This window comes from Nicotiana tomentosiformis, chromosome 5, assembly GCF_000390325.3.
Source record: "Nicotiana tomentosiformis chromosome 5, ASM39032v3, whole genome shotgun sequence".
Classification (NCBI taxonomy): Eukaryota; Viridiplantae; Streptophyta; class Magnoliopsida; order Solanales; family Solanaceae; genus Nicotiana; species Nicotiana tomentosiformis.
In genome coordinates, this window is record NC_090816.1 from 91,093,843 (window position 1) to 91,105,977 (window position 12,135).

A 12,135-nucleotide genomic window follows, 5' to 3' on the forward strand; every position below is an offset into this window, starting at 1 on the left:
AACTTCCCATAGGGAAGGTAATATACATGCTAGAGCCTAAATATGCTACTATCAAATTAGTCAAAAGCGCCTAACATTTCTTGTCATTTTTTTTCTTTTATTCCTTAAATTTTATTCTAATCTAAAGACAAAACAAAAACTACTACCCAATTCAACTACATCCCGTGGAAAAGAACCGATGCACAAAGAAAAACCACGAGGGATTATTACTATCTACAATAATAAAAGGGCCTATATATATATATATATATATATATATATATAAACTATTTTTTGTTAGACTTAAGTCCCTCAAGAAAATTGCATAAGAGATCCTTGGTCGGGAAAAGTCTAGTCATTTCATTTATTTATTTATTTATTTTAACTATTAAATAAGGGAAAATACAAAAATAAAATAAACATTAAACACACAAACTATTTAGTTTATCTAATATGTACAAATGACAGAGAATACCTTCCACCCCACACTTAGATCATGCATTGTCCTCAATGCATATATAAATTCATAAATAGAAAAACATGTAAGGTGGATGGAAAAACTCCCTGATAAGTCATCGTCGAAGCCTCCATATGCACCTGTCCAGTCCTCATCCTCTGCTCCCTCAGCATCATCATCATCATCCTCGTCGGATTGCTCTGGCTCTTTCCTTCGTACCTTAGATGCTTAGGAGGATTGAAGTGTTCTTTTCAATTGATGTCTCAAGTGAGTGAGAGTGGATGCAAATCGTCTTCAATGAAATTTGTGTGTGAGAGGGGAAAGGGAAAAAATGGATGGGCAGTGTAGTGTGTTTAGTGAGGTGTATGTCTTTTGTGTAGTATTTTATTATAAAGAAGTTAGAAAACAAAGTAGTATTTTAATATAAAGAAGTTAGAAAACAGTGTAGTGTTTTAATCTAAAGAAGTTAGAAAACTAAGTAGTATATTAATCTAAAGAAGTTAGAAAACTAAGCTTACAAGAATATGAAAACATCACTTACCTGGCGAGGCTTGCTCCTTAGCGAGGTTAGAAGCAGGCGAAGCGAGCTCCATTGCGAGTTTAGACGCAGGCGATGCGAGCTCCATTTCGAGCTTAGAGGCAGGTGACGCGAGGGCTGCTGCAAGGTGGACTTCACTACAACACATGCGACGCGAGGCTTAACGAGATGATTTTCTAGCTGGGCGAGGTCTGATGCGAGGTAAGTTTGAAAAGCAAAGAAAACTTACCTCGCGATAACCCGAGCGACATGAGGCAAACGCGAGCTGGACCTTACGATTACCCGCGCGACGCGAGGCAAATCTTGCTAGGTAAGCTCCCAAGCGAGCACTGGACAGTTTGGTGTGAGGTTCATGGCGATCTCTGAAGCTGAGTTTTTACAGCGAAAATGGGGAATGGCCATTGAAAATAATAGAGAGCAAGAACCATGGCTGGCGACGCGACCAAAGGATTGTGCGAAGCTATCTCTAATGCATGCTGAGTACCCGGTGACGCGAGATCACAGCGAGAAACTTACCTGGCGATGTGAGATCACAGCGAGAACTTACGTGGTGACGCGAGCTCCTTAGCGAGCTATGAAGAAGGAGACGCAAGGCATAATGCCAGGATTTGCTCACTATTTCCCTTGCGACGCGAGGCTGCCGCGAGATTGTTCTCGCTATAACCCTCGCTGGGCGAGCTCTATAGCGCACTGAAGACTGGGAGATGTGAGTTGGAAAACATGCTGGACAGCAGGCGATGCAATTTGTGCCGCAAGGTGAAATGTTTGTGACGCGAGGTTTGCTTCCATGTGCGTTGTGCTTTGAACTGGGTGTCGCGAGGTACGCAGTGTTGTTTGGAGCGTATGCATGTAATTTTTATTTCATTTCGTCAACAACTCCAAGCGCCATAATTTCCATCATGCTCCATTACATGTTCAGACACCAAGATTAAATTAAAAACTTGTTAGTGCATAAAACAAACGAAAATTTATATTTAAGCTAAAATAAACTACGAATTGGGTTGCCTCCCAACGAGCGCCTGATTTAACGTCGCGGCACGACGCATGAGATCAAAGTTAAGGTTCACTCAACAATTGAGGCTCCTTCAAATGAATCACTAATACAACCTTTTCCTCATCCATGCCAAGGTATTATTTCAACCTTTGCCCAATAACTCTAAACCTGTTCGTTCCATCCTCGGATTCAATTTCTACAACTCCACTTGAGAGTACTTGCACCACTCTAAATGGTCCCTACCATCTAGATTTCAGCTTGCTCGGAAATAGTTTCAATCTTGAATTATACAACAACACGATATCTCTGAGTTTGAAAATCCTCTCTTGAATATGCTTGTCGTGCATGATCTTCATCCTTTCCTTGTACAACCTGGTACTTTCAAAAGTATGGTAACGAAACTCATCGAGTTCATGAAGTTCTATGACTCTACTCGTACCAGCGGCCTCCATGTCAAGATTTAATTGCCTTAATGCCCAGAAAGCTCTATGCTCTAGCTCCACCGGTAAGTGACACACCTTTCTGAACACCAATCTGTACAGTAACATACCAATCGAAGTTTTGAATGCAGTCTGGTAGGCCCATAGTGCATCATCCAATTTTTTTTGCCCAATCAGTCTGAGACGCATTTACAGTTTTGGTTAAAAGACTCTTGATTTCTCAGTTTGACACCTCAACTTGTCCACTTGTTTGTGGGTAATATGGAGTGGCAACCTTATGGCGTACGCCATATTTTTCCAGCAACTTTGCGAAGGCTTGATTGCAGAAGTGAGTTCCTCCATCACTGATGATCGCCCTTGGAGTTCCAAATCGAGTGAAGATATTTTTTCTTAGAAAACCAATCACTCCCTTTGCATCATTTGTTGGGAGCGCTACAGCTTCTACCCATTTCGAGACATAGTCCACTACTACAAATATATACTTGTTGTTGTATGAGCTGACAAATGGTCCCATAAAGTCGATTCCCCATACATCAAATACTTTTACTTCTTGGATTGGGTTCATGGGCATCTCATGTCGATGGGAAATATCCCATCCTTTGACACTTATCACAACTTTTTACCCAAAAATGTGCATCTTTAAACAACGTCGGCCAATAGAAGCCCGACTTCAAAACTTTAGCAGTTGTCCTTACTCCTCCGAAATGACCTCCATAAGGCAAAGCATGACATGCCTGCAAAATAGAAGCTTGGTCTATATCGGGAATACATCTCTGAATCATGTTATCAATACAAATCCGAAACAAATATGGTTCATCCCAGAAATACATGCGACAATCACGAAAAAACTTTTTCTTCTACACAAAAGATAATTCATAGGGAACAATGCTTCTTGCCAAGTAGTTTGCAATGTCTGCATACGATGGCGCATCCTCAAGGCTCGTGGCTAACAGTTGTTCATCCGGGAAAGTCTCCATGATATCTTCCACCTCAACCTTCATTTTAGCTCCTTCAAGCCTGGACAAGTGATAGGCAACTTGGTTTTTCGTTCCTTTCCGGTCACGAATTTCCATGTCAAACTCTTATAGCAGTAGAACCCATTGAATCAGGCACAAATTTGCTTCCTTTTTATCAAATAGGTACCTGAGAGCAGCAGGGTCAGTATAAACAATTACCTTCGAACCTGTCAAGTAGGACCGAAATTTGTCAAATGCGAACACCACTGCTAGCATCTCTTTTTCTGTCACTTTGTAATCCAGTTGAGCGCCATTCAATGTTCTACTTGCATAGTAGATTGGATGCATGATTTTATCTTTTCTCTGTCCAAGTACTGCTCCCACGGCATGGTCACTTGCATCACACATCAGCTCAAATGGTTGCTCCCACTCGGGTGCAACTATGATAGGTGCAGACACTAGCCTCTTCTCCAGTCCTTCGAAAGCTACCCTGCAATCATCAGAAAATACAAAATGGTGATTTTTTTCAAGCAATTTACACAAAAGGGTTAGAAATCTTGGAAAAATCTTTTATGAACCGCCTGTAAAAACCGGCGTGACCAAGGAAACTTCTTATTGCCTTGACGGTAGTGGGTGGTGGCAGCTTCTCTATTACATCAATCTTTGCACGGTCCACCTCAATGCCCTTACTTGACACCAGGTGTCCCAAGACTATACCTTCCTGTACCATAAATTGCATTTTTCCCAGTTCAGCACCAGATTAGTCTCCATACATCTCTGCAACACTCTTTTCAGATTTCTAAGGCAATCGTCAAAAGAATTTCCCACCTCTGAGAAATCATCCATGAAAACCTCCATTATATCCTCTACCATAGCTGTGAAGATGGCCATCATGCACCTTTGGAATGAGGCAGTGCATTGCATAGGCCAAACGGCATTCTCCGAAAAGCGTAAATGTCATATGGAGAGGTGAATGACATTTTCTCTCTATCCTCCAGGGAAATAGATATTTGGTTGTACCCCGAGTATCCATCCAAGAAGCAAAAATGGGACCTCCCTGCCAATCTATCTAGCATATGATCAATGAACGGCAAGGGAAAATGATCTTTTTGGGTGGCCTTGTTCAATATTCTGTAGTCCATGCAAACTCGCCATCCCGTGACTATTCTTGTTGAGATTAATTCATTATTCTCATTTTGCACAACAGTCATCCCACCTTTCTTTGGCACACACTGAACTGGGCTAACCCAGTTGCTATATGAGATGGAAAAAATAATTCCCGCATCTAACCACTTGATAAGTTCCTTCATGTTAGGGTTCAGCCTTCTTTATGTTCTCTGGAAGGTTTGTGCCCATCTTTCATTAAAATTTTATGCATGCAAAAGGCCGGGTTGATACCCTTAATGTCTGCAATGGTCCAACCAATTGCATTCTTCCACTCTTTTAATACCTGCAAATGTTGTTCTACATGCACATCTAACAAACCAGATGAGATAATAACAGGCAAAGACAAATTAGGTCCCAAGAAAGCATACGTGAGGTGAGATGGTAGCGGTTTGAGCTATAATTATGGTGATGCTTCGATCGATGGCTTGGATGGAGGCGTCTTTCTTTCTTCTAAGTGTAAAGGCTCAAACTCGAGCTCTCTTTTCGAGTACCCTTGCTCTTGAAGAGCCAACACCCATTCCGCCAAGTCCTCACGATTTACTTTTTCTAAGTTTATAAGGCAGGCTATTAGAGGGTCTTTTGCATTAATGGCCTCATCATCTTCCTCCATGATTACATCCACCATGTCTAACAAAGAGCAATTTGCAAAATCATTGGGTCACCGCATAGACTTTTGCACTTTAAATGTTATTTCTTCATTATTCAGCCTCATTTTCAGCTCCTCCATTTCACAATCAATCAGAGCTCTCCCTGTGGCTAAGAACGGCCTTCTCGAAATTATGGGAATCTCCTTATCAACCTTGCAGTCCAAAATGACAAAATCTGCTGGAAACATGAATTTTCCAACTTGCACAAGTACATCGTCAAGTATACCTGATGGTATTTTCACCGTTCGGTCAGCTAGCTACAGTAACATGGATGTGGTCCTTGCTCTTACAATGCCTAACTTTTTATAGATATACAATGGCATCAGATTTATACTTGCTCCCAAATCATACAATGCTTTGGCAAATGCAGAGCTACATATGGTGCATGGAATTGTGAAGCTTCCAGGGTCGGATAACTTCTCAGCTATAGGTCTTGACACAACAGCACTACAAGTTTGTGTCAACGTGACAGTTACCAAGTCTTGGAAGTCGAACTTACGAGACATCAAGTTCTTCATCATTTTTGCATAACCGGGCATCTCTCTCAGAGAATCAATTAGAGGAATGTTTACCTGAATTTGCTTTAGCATTTCCATGAATTTTTTGTACTGTTAATCCTTCTGATATTTGGCCAACCTGTGCGGGAAGGGTGCCGGAGGTCGCTTTTTTGCTGTAGCTTGAGTTAGATCATACTCAGGCACTTTTTCTAATGCCTTCTCCTGTACTTTCTCAGTCTCCTCCGCAACCTCTTTTTCCTTGTTTATTTCCTCAGGGTCTGGTTTCACTCTTACTTTTGTTAGCTCAGTTGACTCATCTAACTCAATTGGCACTGTCACAAGTGTTTCAGATAACCGGCTCTCACGAGCAATTTCTTGCTCTAAATCAAGATCCCTACCATTTCTCAGGCTTACCGCCATAAGCTGATTCGGACCCTACTCCTTCGGATTGACATTTGTGTCTGCAGGTAAAGTCCCTTGGGGATGATTATTCAGATCCATAGATATTTGGCCTAATTGAATCTCAATACCTTTTATCGTTGACTCGTGTGCTTCCACCTTTTCTTGCATTTTTCCATCAGACCCAATCAGTTGCTGTAACATTCCTTTAATTTCAGACAACCAATTATCTTGTTTTACTAGTTGTTGTTACTGAGGTTGTTGATAAGCCAGCTACTGATAATGCTGATTGTACCCCTGTTGCCTTTGGTAAGGTACTATTTGACCATGTGGTCACATAGCTCCAGGATTGTTGGTGTTATTGTATTATTGATGTGCTGGTCTATATTGCTGATTTTGCTGCCCCCAATTCTGACCACCTTGCCTCTGGCCTCCATAGTTGCCCACATAGTTCATGTTCTCTTGATAGTTCTGGTTGTCACTTTCGCCACTCCAAGAACACATGTATGGTTAGTTAATGCATGGTGTACATAATCCCTCATTAGTCATGTCAACTATGTGTACCTGATTCATCAATCTTCTTGGTGAGGATACTCATTTGTGTCATCAGAGTAGCCATATTCTTGGCTATGGAATTGTTTGGGTCCAATGCTACTGAGTGAACTATAGGGGTGATTATAGTGTCTCTTGTCATCCAGCCTGAGTTTTGAGCCATTTTATCTAGCAGGACTTTACATTCTCTAAATGACTTGCTCAAAAATGCCCCACCTACTGAAGCATCAACATTGGCCTTCAAATTATCCGCCAATCCCATGTAAAACCGTTGTCCCAACATCTGATCTGGAATGCCATGATGTGGACACTTAACCAGCATACCTTTGAACCTCTCCCATATTTCTTGTAATGTTTCAGCTAGTTTATGCCTGAAGCTCAATATTTCCTCAACTTGCTTGGCGGTCTTATTTTGTGGGTAAAACTTGTTTAGAAACTGCTTGACTAATTCCTCCCAAGTGGTAATGGAATTTATGGGGAGCTAATTAAGCCAAGTCTGGGCTTCTCCTGTCACTAAGAATGGAAACAACAACAGTCTTATTGCTTCAGGTGTCAGATTCGGTTGCCTTTGCGTGACACAAATTGACAGAAAATTTTTCAGATGTTGTTGTGGATCCTCAATGTAAGACCCGGAGAATAGTCCCTTGTTTGGCAGCAAATGTAGCATGTTGTTTGTGATTTGAAATGACTCCGCTTGTATCTGAGGGACTGCAATTGCAGTTGCCAAATTTTTAGCAGTGGGTTGTGCCCAATCATACAAAGCTTCTTCTGGCACAAGAGGTGCCACACCCTGATTGTTCGAGTCATTCACATTGTTTCGATTGTTTTGATTATCCAAAGCGTCACCCATGTTTGGTTCAATTTTTTCTCTTGGGTGATGATGTTGTTTGTCTTTCTTGTTTGCACAATTTAATGCCTTGAAAGTTTTTTCAGGATCCGGTAATGCTTTAAATAATTCACCAGTTCTTGAAGAGTTTCTAGGCATACACCTATAACACACAAGACCACAAACATTAGAATTTCAATGTAATGAATAAAAATGGATAAAATTGACTAAACTAAGAATCCTACAAATTCTTATAGCTGTAATTAGTAACAATATTGCCTCCCCGGCAATGGCACCAAAATTTGATCACGCCCAACTATGCCTTATAAAAAGGATTAAGCGATCGTTGCAAATATAATCCGGTTTACAAGTCCGGAGCCAAAATTTGATCACGCCCAACTATGCCTTATAATAATTTGAGAGTTTACTAACTAAGACCAAAGTAATTAAAAATGCAATAATTTATAACTAACAAGGCAAATATTGTAGACAAGATTTGGAAAAGTCTAAGGTTATAATTTTCCTTTATTGTCGAAATCTTCCCCGCTACATATCCTATAAATTCACTTAAATATTTTCTACCGATCGTGAGTACGTTGAGTGCCGTAGCTCTCTCTCGAGTAAATGCTACAATTTACTAGACATATTCTCTCAAACTACGCTAGATGGCACTAATTTACCGTTCACGACGATCGCACCAAGGCTTCGTTATCTCTAATCCCGCCTTTAAACCCTCCGTATCGATCTCTCAACTACATTAGGAGTGATGTTGTTTAATAACTACTTAAATGTGCACTCTCTCTCGAGCAATATACACATTAAATAGGCACAGTTAATTGAGAGCTCTTCAATTAACAACAATGAAAATATAATTGAACAAGTAGAGAAAAATCAAAAACAAATCTATATTAAACGCAGAAAGAATAATCCTCTAATAGGGTCCATCAAACCTTAGATAAAAGAGTTTAGCTACTCATAAATACAACAACAATCAACATAATATTTAAAGACATGAAACTACAAAGTAAAGAGATAAAGGAAGGGAAAACTCGTTTGATTCTTGCTTCACAGTGCTTGGCAGCCTATTTCTTCTACAAAATCACGTCCAACCCTAGAATAACTCATTTGGGGAGTATTTATGTCAATCCCCCGGTCCAATTTCGGGTTTGGGTCTTTTAACCCGCAACTTTTAATTACCGTGCTATAGACCTTGCGAAGCCTGGTTTATAGCGCGGTCTAAACCTCACTGGGCAAGCTCTGTAGCACGGTCTAAACCTTGCTAAGCCTGGTCTATAGCACGGTTTGGATACTTGATGCTTTTGTGCTCTTTTCTCCTGGCACTGAAGGACCTATCTGCATGACCAATACCTACTTCCTGATGCCGAGCCTGTGCGGATACTAATCGAGTTAATAGCTGAACAACATCTCTCATCTCCTAACCCGGTGCATCTGGCTGAAGAGCTGGACGTATAGGGGCGGGCGCTAGAGCTGGTGCCCCTCAGAGCTCCTTTGGAGAGGGTAGGGTATATGAAGTCTGAGATAGAATCTCACTATGAGACTCTCTCCGAGCCCTGGTAACTCGTGACGCTCGACTAATAGTCTCATCACTACTCTACCGAGGTTAGGCTTGGCACTTACTGGGGACCGCTATGGTGTACTCATACTACGCTTCTGCATACCTTTTTGTGCAGATCCAGGTACATCTTATCAAACCAGGCATCAATAAACTAACTATACGAGGAGACTTCGAGGTATATCTGCTGGCGTCCGCAGACTCCGGAGTCCCCTTCTATCTTACTATGTTGTCTTCTTTATTTGCTTTAGACTCTGATGTATAGAGACATAGAGAATAAATTCTTAGAATCTTCTGACTTATTTATACCGGGTTTTGGGAGTTGAAATTATTTGAATTGTAGTTTATTTATTTCAGATATTTATTATTATTCCGCATTGATAGGCTTACCTAGTCTTAGACACTAGGTAACATCACGACATCCTACGGAGGGAATTTGGAATCGCGACAAGTTGGTATCAGAGCTGTAGGTTCATAGGTGTTATGAGTCACAAGCAGGTTTAGTAGAGTCTTGCGTATCAGTACGGAGACGTCTGTATTTATCTTCGAGAGGCTATGGAACTGTTAGAAAATATTCACTTCTTTGATTCCTTATCGTGCGGCATTGATTTAGCTTGAAACATATATCTTATATTCCTTTTTATCCACTCATGTATGATATTGCGCACTCGGTATCAATTGTGCGTCGATGGTTCATGATGCCGCAGATGGACTAGGAGGGCGCCAGAGATGCTCAAACATTACCTCAACGTGTGGTTCCGACTGAAGATGCGGACGTATTGAGATATCACCCAGTAAATCATGTAGCAGGGTGCAATGGATGTTGGCATCTGGTTGATATATACGAGCTGTGAAGGTTATTATTATGGATCATTGGACTGTGGCCTATGACTTCGCGCCGAGTGGGAGGAGTCCACTATCAATGGATGGATTGTGGGGTCATGTGTTATGTCAGTTTTGCCTTGAAATGTATATATGTGGTACTGAAATATTCCCTAAAAATTTACACATGTTTAAGGCCTGAGATTTTGTAGAGGATAGAGTTGGGACTTGCGGTATGTCTGCCTCTTTAATAATCATATACTTCAGTACCAAAGGAGTTATAGAAACAACTCTAAATTTGCAAAAGGTCTACCCAGCGTGGACGTCACGGCTGCGGATTTTGGGGTGCTTCGGAGGAAGTACACTTGTTGACGAGATTCTGGCCTATGTGGTTCGTGCCAAGATTTGTCTGTATAGAGCTCTAATTTTGTGATCGTTGTGTATAAACAGGGGTAAGGTTTACCCCAAAGAAGAATCGAAGAGTATGTTAAGAAATGGGTCAGCTCAACAGTGTTGAGTCAGCATAACAAAAGAAGAAATTTGCCTTGGGAGAGATAATTCTCCACCGATATTCGTGGCAAGACTATGAAGAGGGCAGACCAGCCAATGCAACACCGCCCACTTGGCTTAGTTCTCAGAAATGCTTTTGAAAGAGTTTGTTTCCTGGACTCTCTGTAATGCGTGGCGCATAGGGTTGAACGGTTGCGTCAGGTCATCATGACTGTGTCAGAATATGCCATCAAGTTCAATAAGTCAGCCCGTCATACTCCTACTTTGCTTCCTATAGCCAGAGAGCGAGTCCACAAAGGGGTTGTTATGAATACGGTAATACTAGGCACATCATGAGAAAATTATCCCAAACTTGGGAGAGACTTATTTCATCAAAGCACTCAGGCTACGTGCCCCATTGCAGTTACTACACCACCCCACACGACCAGTTAGGGGTGGAGGACAGACGAGTAGAAGGCGTCCTAGAGGTGGAGAGCCAGCCGTTGATATATATGTTTTATAGTATGGCAGAGGTCGCTACATCAGTTGGTGTCGTTACAGGTACGACCTTGATTTAATATAAAGGAATAATTTTCGTAACTTGATTCGGTTCTGAGTATCGAGACGAGTCCTCCTATTGTCTTCCACTTATGAGTGAGTTTTATAATTCTATAATCTACTTATGTGTTTACTCCTGTTGGGAGATTCCATGGAGATAACTACGCCTATCATTCCATGTTGGTCACTAATAAGACTGTGAGGCTAAATGTGGCTTTCTGTTACTCATTTCGGTAAGTTTTGATGTAATTTACGGATAATTAATTATAAATTGTGAATTATATACCCTACTGGTGTGGGGTTCATTATGTGATGTGATTTTGTTTAACGAAAATTATTTAGAAAGAGCAAATGAAAATTTTCGATTGGCACGATGTGCATATTACTTGTGATTCAGAACCGAGGACGAGATCCTCGCATTTTGATATAAACTGATATGTTTAAACCGGGCTACGAGCTGCGGTGGAAGTTATATAAGGACGAGATCCTTGTGAGAAAAATTCTTGAGTTTAAGTTCTCCCTTGTGAATTTTAATTTGTACTATAGTACTAATAGGGAGTCATGTCTGTTAGGCTTATTTGAAAATTTTTATATGAAATTATTTGTGCATACTTGCCAAATTTGTGTTGTAATTATTGCGTTTTAACCTACGAGGTAGGTTCCCGCCCAGGTGACGTTAAATGTGACTCATTAATTCGGATAAATAATTATGAGGTCTTCATGTCCCGTGTCTCGTTATCAGTATTGTGAAGGTTTGAAATGAGATTTTTGTTAATATGAAGTTAATTGGCGATTTTGTAATTTATTATGAACAACTATTAAGATCAAATTGACCCAGAAGGGTGCTCCGTTCAGGTGGACCGAAGAATGTGAGGAGAGCTTCCAAAAGCTCAAGACAACCCTGACTACAGCCCCAGTATTGGTATTACCTACAGGTTCAGGGTCTTATACTGTGTATTGTGACGCGTCGCATATTGGTCTCGGCGCAGTATTGATGCAAGACGGTAGGGTGATTGCCTACGCGTCTCGACAGTTAAAGGAACATGAGAAGAATTATCCGGTCCATGACCTTGAGTTAGCAACTATTGTTCATGCCTTGGAGATTTGGCGACATTATTTGTACGGTGTCCATTGTGAGGTCTACACCGGTCACCAAAGTCTACAACATCTGTTTAAACAGCATAGGTGGTTGGAGTTGCTTAAAGATTATGATATCACCATTCTCTATCATCCTGGAAAGG

At 41.0% G+C, this 12,135-nt stretch overlaps 1 non-coding gene across 1 annotated transcript; it reads left to right on the plus strand.

Moving 5' to 3' along the window:
* The first annotated feature begins 6,919 nt into the window (after window positions 1-6,919).
* On the plus strand, window positions 6,920-7,026 carry LOC117273092 (small nucleolar RNA R71). The gene has a single exon (XR_004503054.1). It is a non-coding gene; the product is annotated as a small nucleolar RNA R71 (small nucleolar RNA).
* Window positions 7,027-12,135: the final 5,109 nt, after the last annotated feature.